This window comes from Miscanthus floridulus, chromosome 5 (assembly GCF_019320115.1).
Source record: "Miscanthus floridulus cultivar M001 chromosome 5, ASM1932011v1, whole genome shotgun sequence".
Taxonomy (NCBI): Eukaryota; Viridiplantae; Streptophyta; class Magnoliopsida; order Poales; family Poaceae; genus Miscanthus; species Miscanthus floridulus.
In genome coordinates, this window is record NC_089584.1 from 79,379,676 (window position 1) to 79,395,327 (window position 15,652).

General features: G+C 44.4%; 1 pseudogene; it reads left to right on the forward strand.

Moving 5' to 3' along the window:
* The first annotated feature begins 3,534 nt into the window (after window positions 1-3,534).
* On the forward strand, window positions 3,535-6,903 carry LOC136452416 (psbP domain-containing protein 5, chloroplastic-like; annotated as a pseudogene).
* Window positions 6,904-15,652: the final 8,749 nt, after the last annotated feature.

The following is a 15,652-nucleotide window of genomic DNA, read 5'->3' on the forward strand; positions in this document are numbered from 1 at the left end:
GCGAGCAGCAGCAACGCGCGACAACAGCAGCAGGCGGTGGGGCAGCGCGATGGGACGAGTTGGCATCCACGGCTCCGCGCGGCGGCAGGCCGAGGAGGCCAGTGATGCGGCTAGAGCAGCAACACGACAGTGGGACGGGACGTCCGCGCGGCAGGGCGGCAACGGCGGCCAGGACGCCGGCCCCCGTGTTGCAGCAGCAACGCGCAGCCAGGCCGACCAGCCCACGGTGGATAGCCGAGCGTGCCAACCCACGTGCACGCAGAACGCCCGATGCGGCGGCGACGACCATTGAAGCGCGGTGACCGCGCCCACGCCAAGGAAACAAACCGGAAGCGTGATGTGCACGGATTTTAAGGCTTCTACCGCGACCAACCCGTTACTCCTAAGCATAAACGGTCTTCACTACACTCAAGATGGTATATGAGGCTACTTAATCAAGCTATAGCACTACATCGCTCTTTAACCCAATTCCTCAGAATAGTTTGCTAAACATAGCAATGTCTAACTGCCAACAAACTTTAAAATTTTTCTAAATTTTGAGTTGAACTCTATTTCAAATTGTATTTCTAAACTATTGGAAATCTTAGCTAGTAATATCATTTTTCGACCAAGAGGATTTCATTGTCATCTATAAAGTTTGTACTTCAAACTTTATTCAAGTATCATATATATGTTCTATAGCATTTTTGCTTAATAAAAATTGGTTTTAAACCCTAAGTGATATAACATGAGTACATGATTATGGAATTAACTTTTATTTCGTATTTCTGTTGATCGTTTTGAATTACGGAAATTGATCTATACACCCTATTACATGCATTAACACATAAACATAATGCTTATGACATGTTTTAGTAAATAATTTACAGCGTAAGGTGTTACAGCCGGTGTGCACCACAGGCAAGGCACAGTGTATCCAAAAAAATAGCATTAAGCATTTACTGTACCTACACTAATGAACCACAACCTTTGTGAACAATCAATAAAATACAATACTTTCTTGGCGTGTTACTATTCATCACAATAATAAAATATGAGAAAAGCTAACGGATAACCGGTTGTTTCAGCTGACTCCAACAATCAATTTTTTATCCATCGGATTTGCTTCCCTGCGCCCGCCATGGTTGTTGGTTAGCTGAAACAACCGCTTTCTCAATTTTAATGGTTGCTCTGCCTGCTTCAGGCCCCTCAGCGTGTAGTCGATGCCTTGTTATTCATTCTTGGCCCTTCAACATGTAGTCGTTGCTTTGCTGTTCCAATCGTTGACCTCGCCTACTAGCCAATCAGTTCATTCACGTTCTTCTGTATGCCTCAAAATAAAGGCACAACACTATATAAATGTATGGTCTAAGGTGTTTTGTATGCCTACAAAATAAAGGCGCAACACTACAAATATAAACTCAATCCGCGACGGTAAGACAACCAGGCATTGTGCTTAAGTAGAAGATTTTTTCACATAGATCGAGAAAACCCCTAAACCCTGTCCCACCCATACAGTGGCACCGTAGCCCACGTGAGACTAGGTCCGACCTTAGACCTGTGCTTTGGCGTGAGACAGACGAGGCGATTTTCTTTTTACAACGCGCAAGATTGTGCATGCGGAGGTGGGGAGTCAAACTCTCACCCTGGAGCTTCCCGCCACTAGGATGCTACCAACTGGGCTATATATATGCTCTCAGGTATATGGTTTGCCCTGGAGAAGTAGAAGATATGAAGCCTTTCAATTAGAATCCCACATTCTTGTGAATGGTTCCTCATCCTCCAATCAACAAGGAGAGAGTGAGAGGCAAAACTCACCTCCTACCCAATTTCCCACAAGTTTCCCACAATACTACCCACCTAATATTCCTCGAAATTTCCATTCTTTTGGTCCTCAAGCAACTATCCACCATAATACCGTATGGTCATCAACCAATGATTCAAGGTCCTTGAATCAAGGAAATCGGAGGCAAACTCCTGTAGAAAGCTTCCAAAGCATCCAAATTCAAGGAAATTCAATGCACTCACGTAGTAATCAAGTATTCAAATTTGCAGCCAATAGATCACAAGGTGGGATGCAATGCAAACATAGTCCTTTCATTTGGTGTTATAGTCAACACTTTTTCCCCATGAATCAGAGTCACCTTCTCCGCGTCCTACATCACAGAACAGAAGCAGAAAGAGGTTGATCTGATGCCGGACGAGGGACGATGTGGAAACGACAAGCCATGGCTACACGCTATGGTCTATGGATTTCATATTTTCATGACGGTCTCGGGTCGAGAGCGTGCTGGTGGTGAGGGAGGGAGGAAGTAGCTGTTCACGGCGAGGAAGAAAGATATTTCATCCGTGTTTTTCTTTTCAATTTTGAAACGGGCCCACTTAAAAGCCGGCCTTGGCCTCTTACATAGCAGGGGTGGATTAAGGTCCGTCGGACCCATCTTACGATTGGGCTGCATGTCCTTACCCGGCTTTGGCTAGGGCCTAGGGTGCTAAAGTGATTTAACCATTATTTGAACCAAAAATCTAGTTTAATATAAGCAAGACAAACCAGAACTTTCTATCAGAATTCTAATCCCTGCGTCAAAAGCTACGAAATTACTATAACTTTTTAAATTTTTCCCTTAATTTTATTTCAAATCGAACTATTCTAAATTTGATCAAATCTATTGAGGAGAATATTAACCGTATTCCATAAAAAGTGCCAATATAGTCTGGGATGGGAGAGTATTTAATTCGCGTCTATCTATATGTGTATGGTGTGAAAGTATGTGCGGGTTGTCTAGTCGTGGGCGTGTTTGTTAACTATAAAGATGTTTAATTACTTCATCCATTCTAAATTGCAAGCTCATTTTAGTTTTGTCCTAAATCAAACTTTGCTAGTTCTAACTATATTTATGAAAAAAAAATCATAAACATACACAACATCAGATAATATTTACGGATATACCATAAAATAAATTTTGATCGTGCATTAATTTGATATTGTAGATGTTAATATTTTTTCTATAAATTTTGTCTAAAGTCAAAGTTAGACATGGTTGATTTAAGTCAAAACTATATTTCCTCCGTTCAAATTACTAGTAGTTGTGACTTTTCTTGGTACGTAACTAGATATAATGTCTAGATACATTGTAAAAGCTACTCCCTCGGTCCTAAAAAATTGGAATTTTTACTTCTCAAGAGTCAAACAATTTCAACTTAAACTACCTCAATACAAAAAAGTACTGGCAATTTTTATATAAAATAAGGATCATTAGATGAATATAAAATATATTTTATAGTAAATCTATTTGAAGACGTGTTGATATTTTTTTCCCTCTAAAATCGTTTGACTAGTAGCAAATCTAGAATTGTATTTTTTTAGGATAGAATAGAAAAATACAAAATAATTTATAATTTGGAACGAAGGGGGTACCGTTTAAATGGAGAGTACATAAAAACAAGTTTATTTCAGGTTTACTTCAAATTTTTAGTGGTGGATATGCCGAAATGGCCGTACACGCCAATAGAACAGGGAGGAGATCTTTTGCTCTCACGCAACAAACGGTTTGGATAGAACTTTTTCTGCTTCTCCGTCCTTCGGTCTAGCCCGAGTGGACGTAGGAAGAGGGGGCTTGACGCCGGCGAGCCATGGCGGGGGCTCTCCTCTCCTCTCCTCACTCTCTCCCGAGCCCCAGTTCTCAGTCCTCGCTTCGCCCCAGGCACGCGCTCGCTCCGCCGCTTACACGATTCCCTACTCGCCGCCCATTCTTGTTACTGTGCATAGAACACCCACCCTCCTTGACTGCGCTCCTGATTGTTGGTTCCTGGGGATTGCGCAGGAGCAGGGGACCGCTCGGCGCTGGGGCAGCGCGTGTTCTGCCACCGAGGAGGAGGGCCTGTGTGCTCGCTTCGTGCTCTCGCGAGCCTGCCGCCAGGAACCGCGGCTTGGAGGTGGAGAGGAGGTGCCTTCTCATGTCCGGGCTCGTGTCTTCTTTCACAATCGTGCTCCCGATTTCAGGTTGAGTTTACGGGAAGGGGAAGCCTCCGCTCCTCATGATTCTTTATTAACTCCGTTCACCAGTTCGGGTCTTCTGGATGGAAGAGTTAGCATTTTTACTCTATGCTAGTTTCCACACGCTGAATTTGTCAGGCGTGTCAGTTCTGAGGCATGGGATTGCAAAATTTAGAGTAAAATTCATGAGCTGTACCTTTTTATGAATATATGCATAATGTGCTTCTTTTCTCGAAAGATCAATTTTTGAATGCTCATAAGTGCTTTGCTCGCAACAATTATGTAGAAGCATATGCTGTCATGGAGACTGATGAAGACGTGAAGATGAACACACAAGTTGATGAGATCAATGCATACTCTTTTCTTTACCCGGTTGAACTGCCAGGAAAGAAATTTTCCTTCAAATGGTATTTCAGTTGTTTGCACTACAATATTTTGTCCAATCTACTGTGTTGTCATTCTTAGCCTGTTGTTTGTGTACTTAGTGGTTTCTCATGGCTTCTCATGAGAACTAGGATAAAACTTGTCGCTTACAAATTACTATCCTATTATTCTGTTCCTAGGGTAGAGTCCAGAAAACCAGAGCGATATTCCTCTGCAGCGCCACTATCACGTGAGTAGCTTCTGTTATAACAATGATAAGAAATGGTCTTATTACTTTGTTCACATGAATGAACTAGATTATTAAGCATAAGGACTTCCACAGTTACGCTTTTTGAAATAACCATATATTTCGTAATGTAGCAAACTGACTAGGTCTCTATGCAGCTGATGCACGGCAACGTATTGTATCGGAGCGAGTTGACATGATACATAATGTTGTCATCTCAGTCTCGGTAACTCCTCAAATACTCTATGATACTAGGAAATGCATAAATCTGCAATTTTGTTGGGCTGTACTAACCCAATATCATCTTTTAATAGTTAAGTTTCTTTATTTTGTTATTTTTGCAAATTGCTGTGTCTGTGACTAAATATTTCATTTTCGGTGCAAATTGTTATGTGGCTTGATTATTTGGATGGGAAATACATCAGTTGAAACTCTGAAAAACAAATTTGAGTATACATGGTAACATCCATAATTTTTTCTGTTGCAGATTGGGCCACCGAATTCACATTTTTTGCCTTCAAAAGACAAGAGCTCGTGGGATCCAAAAGATGTTGCTGATTGCATTTTGTCTGATAGATCTACCCTGGTACATACTTTTTGGCTTTCTTTTAGATATGCCATTTCTTGCATTTCTTTAGCTAAATTGTGTCCTTCAAACTGTATAGATTAATAAAAGAAGGATCTGAGTAGTTTATCAGATACATCCAGAAAGCAAATAAATGCAGAAATTTAAATTCTTATGTTCCTTAGTTATCTCTCTGTGTATCATAAGAAGCATGTGTATTGTCTCATGGAGTGAAGCAAAGATGAGCACCATTGCTTGTAACTGTGAGCTTATAACCCAACAATGTAACTACCATTACCAGCTTTTGCCGGAATCTGTGGTGATGAAATTGAGGTGGGGATAGTTCATCCCTCCCGGTGATATCCTCAAAAAGAAAAAAAAAAGGATAAGCATGATAGAACTTTCTGTCATGCGCTGAGCAGTTAATACATCTAGAAAGCTGATTCAATCAAGCATAAATCTAAACTCAGATGCGCCATAGTGTCAAGTGTGTCATAGGAAACATGCACATTGTCTCATGGACTGAAGCAATGGTGGTTGCTAAATAACAAAGTATAAATAATCCATAGAACTGATCAGAGATTCATTGTCTCATGGACTGAAGCAATGGTGGTTGCTAAACAACAAAGTATAAATAATCCATAGAACTGATCAGAGATTGTTGACATGCTGAAAAGGTTTAAGATCCTTGAATGCAATTTTTAATGTCGATATTTGACATATTGATTCTACACCGAACTTTATCACCTTGTAGAAGGTGACGACTGGCCAGCGCATGACAGAGAGTTCTGTCCTTGATGCACACGCTACAAAGGTAAGCTCTGACCATTGCTATCATCCTTTAAGAGTACTTTCGTTTTTCGGAGTTGACATGCACCAGTACATATGGAAAATTACTTGTAGGTTGACGGAGAACCATACTGGTATTATGAGTATCTTGTTCGGAAATCACCAACAAATCTGTAAGTTTCCTGGCACATATACATTTGACAACAAATATACTTTTATGAAGAGTGTCAAAGAGAGACATATGCTTAGACTAAACTTCATGGTGCACTGTATTAACTATTTGATATCCATGTAGTGCATAAGGTGGCTTAGATGTTCTTAATGATACTCGTTGTTTCATCAGGCACCAGAACCAAATTTGTTTCGACACAATGTAGCCTGCACTGCTGAGCGTGATGGTATTACTTCATCTTTCCATTTTTTGTCATCGACCATTCACTCCCTTATATTTGAAGTATTTCTTTGTTCACTCACCTTTTTTTCTTTCTTTCTTTTAATAGGGTACCTGTACTCACTGAATGCTTCCACCCTTAGCAAACAGTGGGAATCTGTACGTCTCAAATGTCCCATTGTTGCGTACCACTTCAGCAAATAAATATTTTTTAGTGTTTGATTTCATTTTGTGACTTCAATAATAGGATGAACATGTATTTGTCATACAAATATGTTTATATATCAGCTTCTAACCAATATTGAATTTTTGCAACACAGATGGGTCCCTTTCTACAACAGACTGTGGCATCCTTTCGCCTTCTCCCCCCTACAGAAAACTATGTTCCTCCCTACAAGGATCCTTGGAGATTTTGGTGAATGGAGATTCTTTTTGTAGTTCCAATTTTTTTCTCTTCAGATGACATTATACCTTCAGGTTTTAGACCATATTTTTTCACACCAGATCTTTAGCGAGTGCCTGTCCTTTCAGTTTGACAGATAAAATTCAGAGATCCAGTTTGGTTTCACCAATCCTGTACGTTCTGATTAATCAACAGTCAAATGCACCTTAAGAATTACTGTACTCCCTTTGTCCCAAAACAAGTCAACTTCTAGAATCACCCTAAGTCAAACTATATCTTGAGTTTGACCAACTTTATAGTGAAGAATAACAAAAAATTATGACACCAAATAGGAGTAAGTAGATTACGAAAATATACTTCTTGGTGTATCCAGTGATACTAATTTAATGTCATAAGTTAAATAAGTATTAATACTCTTTTCTATAAATTTAGTCAAACTTAAAATAATTTAACTTAGGTCAACTTTAGAAGTTGATTTGTTTTGAGGAGGAGGGAGTAATACACTAAAATCTTTGCGAAAGGTCTAAGGCACAAAAAATCATAGCGGTTAATTTATTGTTTTCCCCTGCTGCTTAGATGTTAAATATATGACTGTCTCGATCTCATATTTACTATTTTCCATACAAACATAGTGTCGGGTTTATAAACCCGGGGTCCCCAATGAGCCTGCTTCTCGGCGAAAACTCAGCCTAGCAGACAGCGTAGCAACAATGCGTGCCTCCCGAGCCGGCCCAGTTACCTAACGACCAGCTGGGAGAACAATCCGGTCTCCGACCGGAAGGCCTGGCTAAGGAGGGGATATAGTCTGACTCCGACCTCCTTTTTCGACCAGGAATACGCCGAACCTCTGCTTGCAGCTCTTCTCCGACCAACCCGGTCGGAGCCGACCGGGAACGACCGACCGGGGACGCCCGCTCAGTAAGGGTTCGGGGATCAAGCGGAGCAGATAAGGTAAGGCGCTCAAGTTAACTACAATACCGAGGACCGTACCCTGTCATACCCTGCACACCTGCAGGACAGTGCCACCAGGCCATACCAGACGGGTACTATGCAACCTTCCAGGCGTGTCAGAGCCCAAACAGTGTTGTGGGCGTCGACATTTGCCTTACAGTATTGTAGGCGCCGACATTTGCCATACCAGGCGAACACGGTAAAGCCTGCCACATGCGTCTGACATAAACAATATTGTGGGCACCGACGACTGTCTTGTACCCGACAGCGTGGGCAATAAGATTAGGAAACACACAAATACATTCTTTTCTTTTTCTCTCTAAACTTGTAAGGCCGTCCCCTTCACCTATAAAAGGGGATGTGCTCTCTCCCAACAGGGGGACGGTCATTGAGATTGACGCTCTCTCTTTGGCTGGCTCTAGACAATCTGAGTATCCGAATAGCTCCACAACTCTAGAACTCTAAAGCTACACAGAGTACATGCTTCAATACTTAGCGCACGTCGTTAGAGCCCCCATCACTCTCAGCCCTTCGGTTCAGAGTCCGATCGGGCCTTTAACACCCCCTTCTTGTTCCTACTCATTTGTAACCCCACAGCAAACTTTGAGCACCTAGGCTCAGGAATAAAGTCTTCGACCGACTAAACTATACGTAGGGCACGTTGTCTGAACTAGTATAAATCCTGTGTCATTGAGTGTTAGGCCACATCCGATCACAACGCACGGCAAAACTACAAATATTCCCTTGTTGGTCACTTTTCGCACCGACAGTTGGCGCCGTCTGTGGGGAGGACACCATGCGTTCACGCTTTTGGTCATCGGATGGCTCATCTTTCCACCATCTTCGGCATGGTGGGCTCAAGCGATACGATTCGCTTCAGCTCGCTGGAGTTTCCCACGCTCCCACCTGTTGGGATGTGGGTTCCTCCCGTCTTCAAGCCGCTCCAGACCTTCCTCTTCGGAAGTCTAGACTTCACCGCCGACCCGCTCAGGGTACTTCGCCTCCGCGAGGAGGCACTTGTCCCAGCGCCCACTGGAGGAGGAACGTCCTCCACCGGCCCTAGGCCACTCAACGACCTCAACATCGAAACACCTGTGCTTCGCCTCGAGCCCATGTTGGGCTCAAACTCCACGGTGAGTAATGTACATATTGTTCTTTACTCACTGTTTAATACCTTCCGTCGACTCTTCGAAGGGACCCCGTTGTCCTCACCGCGACCGTCGTGCGACCGGTTCCCCTACGGTTTCGCGTCCCCCGCGGACATGTACGCGTGGGGGCTCCGAAGGATGCTGACGCCGCCCCTCTCACATCCGAATTCGTGGGGATGGCGGGATATGCTCCCGCCTCTTTTCACGACCTCGTGGATGATGAGGTCGAAAGTGACGGCTCCAGCATCGGTGACGCCGTGGCACCTAGCCACCCTCTGTCCTAGGAGTGCGCTATGATGGACGCTCTAGGACAGCCGCCGGTGGTAGCAGAGTCTCTACAGACTCACACCCCTTCGGACCCTTGTGTGGAGTCCCTCGCTCGTGCGTAGAGGCACGGCGAGGAGTTACGACAAAGGCAGCAAAGCCAGCCACCACCAGCGCTGGCGCGCTCGGCGCAGCATGCTGGGCCACGCGCGTGTAACCCAGCGAGCAGCGCCCGGGGTCATGCCCGCCAGGTCCAGCACAACATCCTAGATGGAGGAAACGATCCCCCACAGTTTGCTTCGACCGTCTAGAACATCGCTGCTGTGGCGATGCTTCTGCGCGGCCTTCCTGAGCCAATCGACCCCCAGGAGCAGGTAATCCACCGAAACCTCCGGGCGCTGGTGGAAACCACCGCTGTTCAATAGGCAGAGAACTCCGCGTCGTGACACCGACTCACGGCCTCTGTCCCCACTGGGGGAATGGGGCCGCACCAGTCAAATCGCTCCATCCGCTCACCACTACAGTTGCTGGGCGTGGAGCAGGAGGTCGCAGCTGCACCATGGCCCGACCCGACGCCCGCTCCACACCGACCACCTATGCGTGAACAGCTCGGTCCAAACCGTGATGCTCGCAGCGTCATCAACAATCGGCGTCAAGCCCAGCGCGATGATGACATCCATCAAGTGGCGGTGAGAGCAGGCGGCACGAGCCCTAGCCTAACCATCAAGGAGTGTAGGGACACGCACCCTGTAACACCCCTGGTGTTTGGCTTCCACATTTGCACTTGCATTTCATAAACATGAGCATCATTCATCCATTCATGAGCTTAGATTGTTTGAAACATGCTTTTAAAACATTGCAACATATTATTATATTCCATGTGTGTTTATTTTATGAAATGAATAGTGTGCAACACTCAAGTGCAACATGTGCAATTCACTCTTGAAACATGTCACATACTTTAGTAACATGGTTAGTTAGTACTATGCAACAAACTCACGAAACATATGAAACATGGCTTTGAAACAAAAGTAACATTTCACTTGTTCTTCCTTGTTTCAATACATGTGATGCTTGATTTTTGTGTGATCAATGTGTGGTGTGGCTAATTATCCTCTTAAACAACTTAGATACACTTAGAATGTCATTAGGAACCATGTTCATGTTGACCATATTGCCTAATTATGTTTCCTAGTAATAGTTTGACTAGTGTTGACCACTAGAGCTCTTTTGTTTGACTATTTAAAAAGTATAGCTTAGAGTGTTTGCATGTCTGAGCAACCTTAAGCAAAGTTGTAGGAAATTTTATAAGGAACAAAAGTTATTTTATGACCATCTCATGAAAATATGCAGAACATGCTCAAAAAGGGCCCACAAGTCAGTTTTGAGGTCTATTTGGAGACTCAGAAAGTTTCTAAGTCAAAAACCAAATTTTAGTTTCATTGGCTCGACATTGGAGATGATTTTACTCCTTAACCAGTGAGAATTAGGCCATGATCCTTTAATAGAAATTGTAGCTAGTATGTAGGTGTACAACTTTCATTTAGATTGTTTTCACTAATGATCAACGGTTTAGGAGATCGATCGTCATCAACTTGCGCTGTCAGGACCTGATGGTTTATTGAATCGGCAGCTACAGTGGCCGACCGGTTTCAGTGTTTCACCGCCGCGTGGCGCCACGCGTTGCCTACGTCCTGCCTACGCAGGCCATGTCGGGCTGCCGTGCGCCAACACAAGCGCTAGCGTCCGCCCGTGAGCCTCCCAGCGCCACAGTTCATTTCCGCTTCTTCTTCGCATTTGCGCTCATCCGTAGCAGCCGTAGCAGACCACCACCATCGCCATTGGCTCCGCCGAGCTCGCGTGAGCTCGCCGCTGCACCACAACCAACACCACTCCAACCACATCTCCGCTAGCACCTCACGGACCTCTGCAACATTCTCGCTGAGCCAGCCAAGCCATAGGTGAGCCGCCTCGCCACGCGCGACATCGCCGGTGTTCCACCGCCGCGGTCCGTCACCGTGGCCACCCCGCCTCCGACCACCGTGTGCCTTGCTTGGGTGTGCGTTAGCTCTGCCGTAGCATGTAGTAGCTCATTGTAGCAGTGGGTCGAGCTATCACGGCCAACGCCGGCGTCTCACCGTCGAGCCGCTCCGCCGTGCCGCCATCAACGCCGCTGTCGTCGTTGGCTCCAGCAATAGGCCGAGCTAGGTAGCTCTGTCGGTGCACAATGTCGTGAGGAAGCTTGTTACGCTAGTGCCGTCGTCGGAAAGGTTACCGCCGGTGAGCTCCATCGATCCCACGCCGGTCCGCGTCGGCTCCTCTGTTTTTGTGTCTATGACGCGTGGACCCGGCTGACCGGTGGACCCCGGTTGTTAGTGGCTTAGGGTTAGAAGGATAGTTCAAATATTTCAGATTTGAATGCTGTTTTGTGAAATTTATATCTAGAGTTTGGTAGATCCAAATGTGGTGGTTCCAATTTTGTTAGGATCTTGGTGAAGTGTAGTATTTAGGAAAAATATAATATTAGCAGTTGTAGTAGAGTTTCTGGAAGAATTAAATTGAAACTTGAAATGTGTTTTTAAATGAATGCAAACTTGTTTAATTTATATCTAGAGTTTCTATGCTCCAAAAATTATGAAATTTATATGTTGAGCTTTTCTTGATGAGTATAAGCTCTGGTAAAAAATTTGAGAGTCAGTGCATGAATAGTTTTTGAGTTATAGATTTTCCTTTTATAATTAGGTGATCCTTGTGTGAATTTTTTTAAATTATTTATGAATCCAATGATCATGAAATTTATTGGAGGTTGTCCTAGTATCTTAAGGATGCTAAGAAAAATATAAAATCTATTGCTTGACACTTTTCACTAGGGTTTCGTATTTATGTTATTTTAAGCCTTTATGTCTTGTCATTTTTGTGTATGATGTTACACTTGTTCAAATGATGTGAAATTTTTACAGTAGCCTACTTGGAGCATGTAGTACCTATTGTAATTTTTGTAGATGAAATGGTGCAGTTTTCATATATGTTTATTATTCCTCTTAAATAATTAAATAAATTAAGAAAGGCATTAAAAGAAATGAAATTGTGGTGAACACTTTACTTTCTGGTGTTATTTTTATATGTGTGATGAGTTAGTAAAGTTGATTTTGTCCATTTATATGTTTGCAACATAAGTTAATAATTATTGTCTTGCATTATGTCTTTCTGGATAGTTCTGGGAACTTTGCAAAGTTCACCATGATAATTTGGTTTTCTGGGAAAGTGGTGAATACAAAAGTTGTAGAGAACTTATGTATCTAGCTCCTGTTCAAATTTGGTGGCATTTGGCCTAGTAGTTTAGGAGTTACAGTCGTTCAAAGTTTAATCACAGTTTTGCTTGCTCTCTGTCTTGTTTAGACCTGATTATGTGTTTATGTAAATTCGACCTGGTAAAGGTTGGAATCATGCCTTGTGGTCTGAAAATGAATTGTTGGAAATTCCATAATATTTCCAAATTGTCTTGTTTCCTGTCATTTCGATTTGTAGATCTCCAGTTATGATCAGTTTACTGTACCGCTGTATAGTCCCTATTTTGCTGAAATACGAATGTTGGTGTGTATGCTTTGTTGTAATGTTCTTGTTGATTGTTTAGGTGCTAGCCTAACTTGAGAACATGCTTAGGTGCAGGTGCTAGATCCTTAACTAAAGATGAGCAATTGTACATTAGGTTGTATAAACTTGGTAAGTCAAAGTGATTTGAATAGAGCTTAAGTTAGAATATGCGGACTGCAGTAAGCATGTGCATTCCCCGAGCATCCCTAACTTCGTTCATGTGCATCCATGATATTTATCTTGTGCACACATGCAATAGGTGTGCCGGAGGGAGTGACGCTTCTGGAGTTCGAGGGAGCGAGCCAGGAGGAGGAGCCCGAGGTTCAGGCAATCGACGAAGCAGTCGCCGAGGAGGAGTTGCCCGAGTGTCCTGACCACCGCCCATCCTCTTTCCTAAAAGGCAAGCCCCGGAGCATTCTAAGTCTCCCATGTTTTTACAAATATCTTGAGTATCTTTTATTGTTGATGATGCATTAAGTATAGGAATTGGTTGGAACCAATTGTTGCATTATATATCTATCTTTGTCCAGATATCGCACTTGAATCCTATTTAAGTTTAGGAACGGGTTAAATGCTTAGCCATGCTTAGTGCAGTAGAAGTTGGGTGATTTCCTGTCACCTGCGAGCTTTAGGATGAGGTGGATCACGGTTGGCTATATTTGCTATCGTGGAAAAAGAACAATGTTAATAATGAATTAAGATCGGGCGGAGTCTTGTGTAGGGTTGGACATAGTGACTCCGTCTATGTCGTTTAAGGACCGATACACTGTACGTCCTCATGTCATGTGAACGCAGCCTAACATTTAGCTGGCCGGATAACTTGTTCCGACCGCAAAGCCTAGTAGCTCGATTCAGGCCGAGAGCGCGAGCAGTTGGTCGCAATCTGGATGGTAGTAAGGATGTGCGGAGAGCCATTGGCGTAAGCCCAAGGGTGGGTTAAGTCACCGAGCACTCATGGCAGAGTGGTTTTCTGATTTTGCGGCACTGATCGGACCTGCGACTCCTAAATTGTACCAAAGGTGACTTGTGCGACCCTGATGGGGGAAGCAGGGTTTGTGTTTAGGAATACCCCTCCAGCTGGATAGAAATCAATTCGAATCACCGTCTCTCCTGGATAGTGAGAACTTGACTGAGCAGCGGCAACGTATATTCAATTAATTTAACGATATGGTTAAATGGATGATGATGATGATAATGTTGCCACGATTTATACCTGCTATGGTTAATAATGTTTGCATCTTACTCAAGTGGTTGCTTAGTACATGTGCTAATATAGATGACAGGTTAATGGCTAAAAGTCACTGCTAGCTCAGGTTAAGAGTTGATCATTATTACTTATGCTTTTCCGCAAAAAGAAAGTGTCAGCCAGATCCACTAAATTAAGCTATGCTTGATCCTTGGTGTCTTTTATTTTTGATTTCCGATGGGTAAGTCTAGCTGAGTACATTCTCGTACTCAGGGCTTATCCCCTCTTGTTGTAGATGACCTTCTTTATCAGGGCTTCTATAAGTATTGTCTCCACCTGGTGGGTGACGAAGACTAGATCATAGGCATGATCTCTATTTATCTTATCCAAATGCTTTTGTGGGATGTGATCAGCAAGCTGGTACTTGTATTTGAACTCATGTGTGTGAGTTAAACTATTTGCTTCCGCTACTTTACAAGACTTGGTTTGTAATAACTATGACTCTAATGTGTTGTAATATATCTGCAAACTGTTTGTGAAATGTTGTAACGTGTGATGTGTTATGTTGAATTACTGTGATCTTGGTTGTATGCAAGTTGGTTTGAAATCCTTCGTGGTTTCAGTTGACTACCGGGTTTATATGGGCTCAAGTGCGAGAATTTGATCGTTTCGGCGATCGTTTTTTGTACTTGTGCTCTTATAAATTAGTCGGTTCTGCTACACACCCCAGGCATGGTCGCCGACCAGACGACTAGAGTCCCAGCCCAGATGGCCTAGGACCACGGGCCTTTGGCAGTCGCATCCAGAGAGCGCCGTTCCCACAGTGCTTCCGACCACCCACCAACATCGCCAGATACACCGAGGAAACGAATACCGGTATATGACTCGAAGACTTTCGGCTTGCATGTCGAGCCGGAGGAGTGGATGATGACCACTTCATCGTTCAGTATCTCCCCATCTGTGTGGGGGAACATGTTCGAGCCTGGCTTGAATTCCTCTCGCCCGACAGCATCCGCGACTGGGCGGATCTCAAGAGGGTCTTCGTCAGAATTTTCTAGGGGACATATGTCTGTCCTGGGAATTCCTAGGACCTCAAGAGCTGCCAGCAAGAGCCCAGCGAGTCCCTATGGGATTACATCCGTAGGTTCTCAAAACGGTGCAACTCCCTTCCTGATGTCGTTGACACAGACGTCATCAGCGCATTCCTCTCTGGGACAACTTGTGAGCCCTTGATCCACAAGCTTGGTTGTCTGAATCCCCGTACCACCCGTGACCTGCTCGACATCGCCACAAACCATGCCTCTAGCGAGGAGGCGGTCAGGGTGGTCTTTAGTGATGGTCGGGACAAGGGCAAGGCCAAGCACAAGGACCAAGGCAAGGGCCCCTCCATGCAAAGGGGAAAGAAGAACAAGAAGGATGAGCGCCGACCGGCCAACTCCGCTTTGGTCGTCGTAGCCGATCATGCGGGCAAGCAGCCCCAGCAGGGCCAGCCCGACCACTTCGACAAGCTCATGGAGAGTCCGTGCACCAACCACGCCTACCCCGTCAAGCACCTCTACAAGGACTATGAGCTTCTCAAGTGCTTTCTGTGATAGGCCAGCAGGCCAAAGGAAGGGAAGGGCAAGGAGGAGGCGACCAGGAAAGGAGGCATGATGGGCAAGGATGACAACGGCTTCCCCAACCCCGAGGAATGCCTCATGAACTTTGGGAGATCCGATGCCATCCACTTCAAGCGCCAGCACAAGGTGCGCTACAGAGAGGCATGTGCCGCTGAG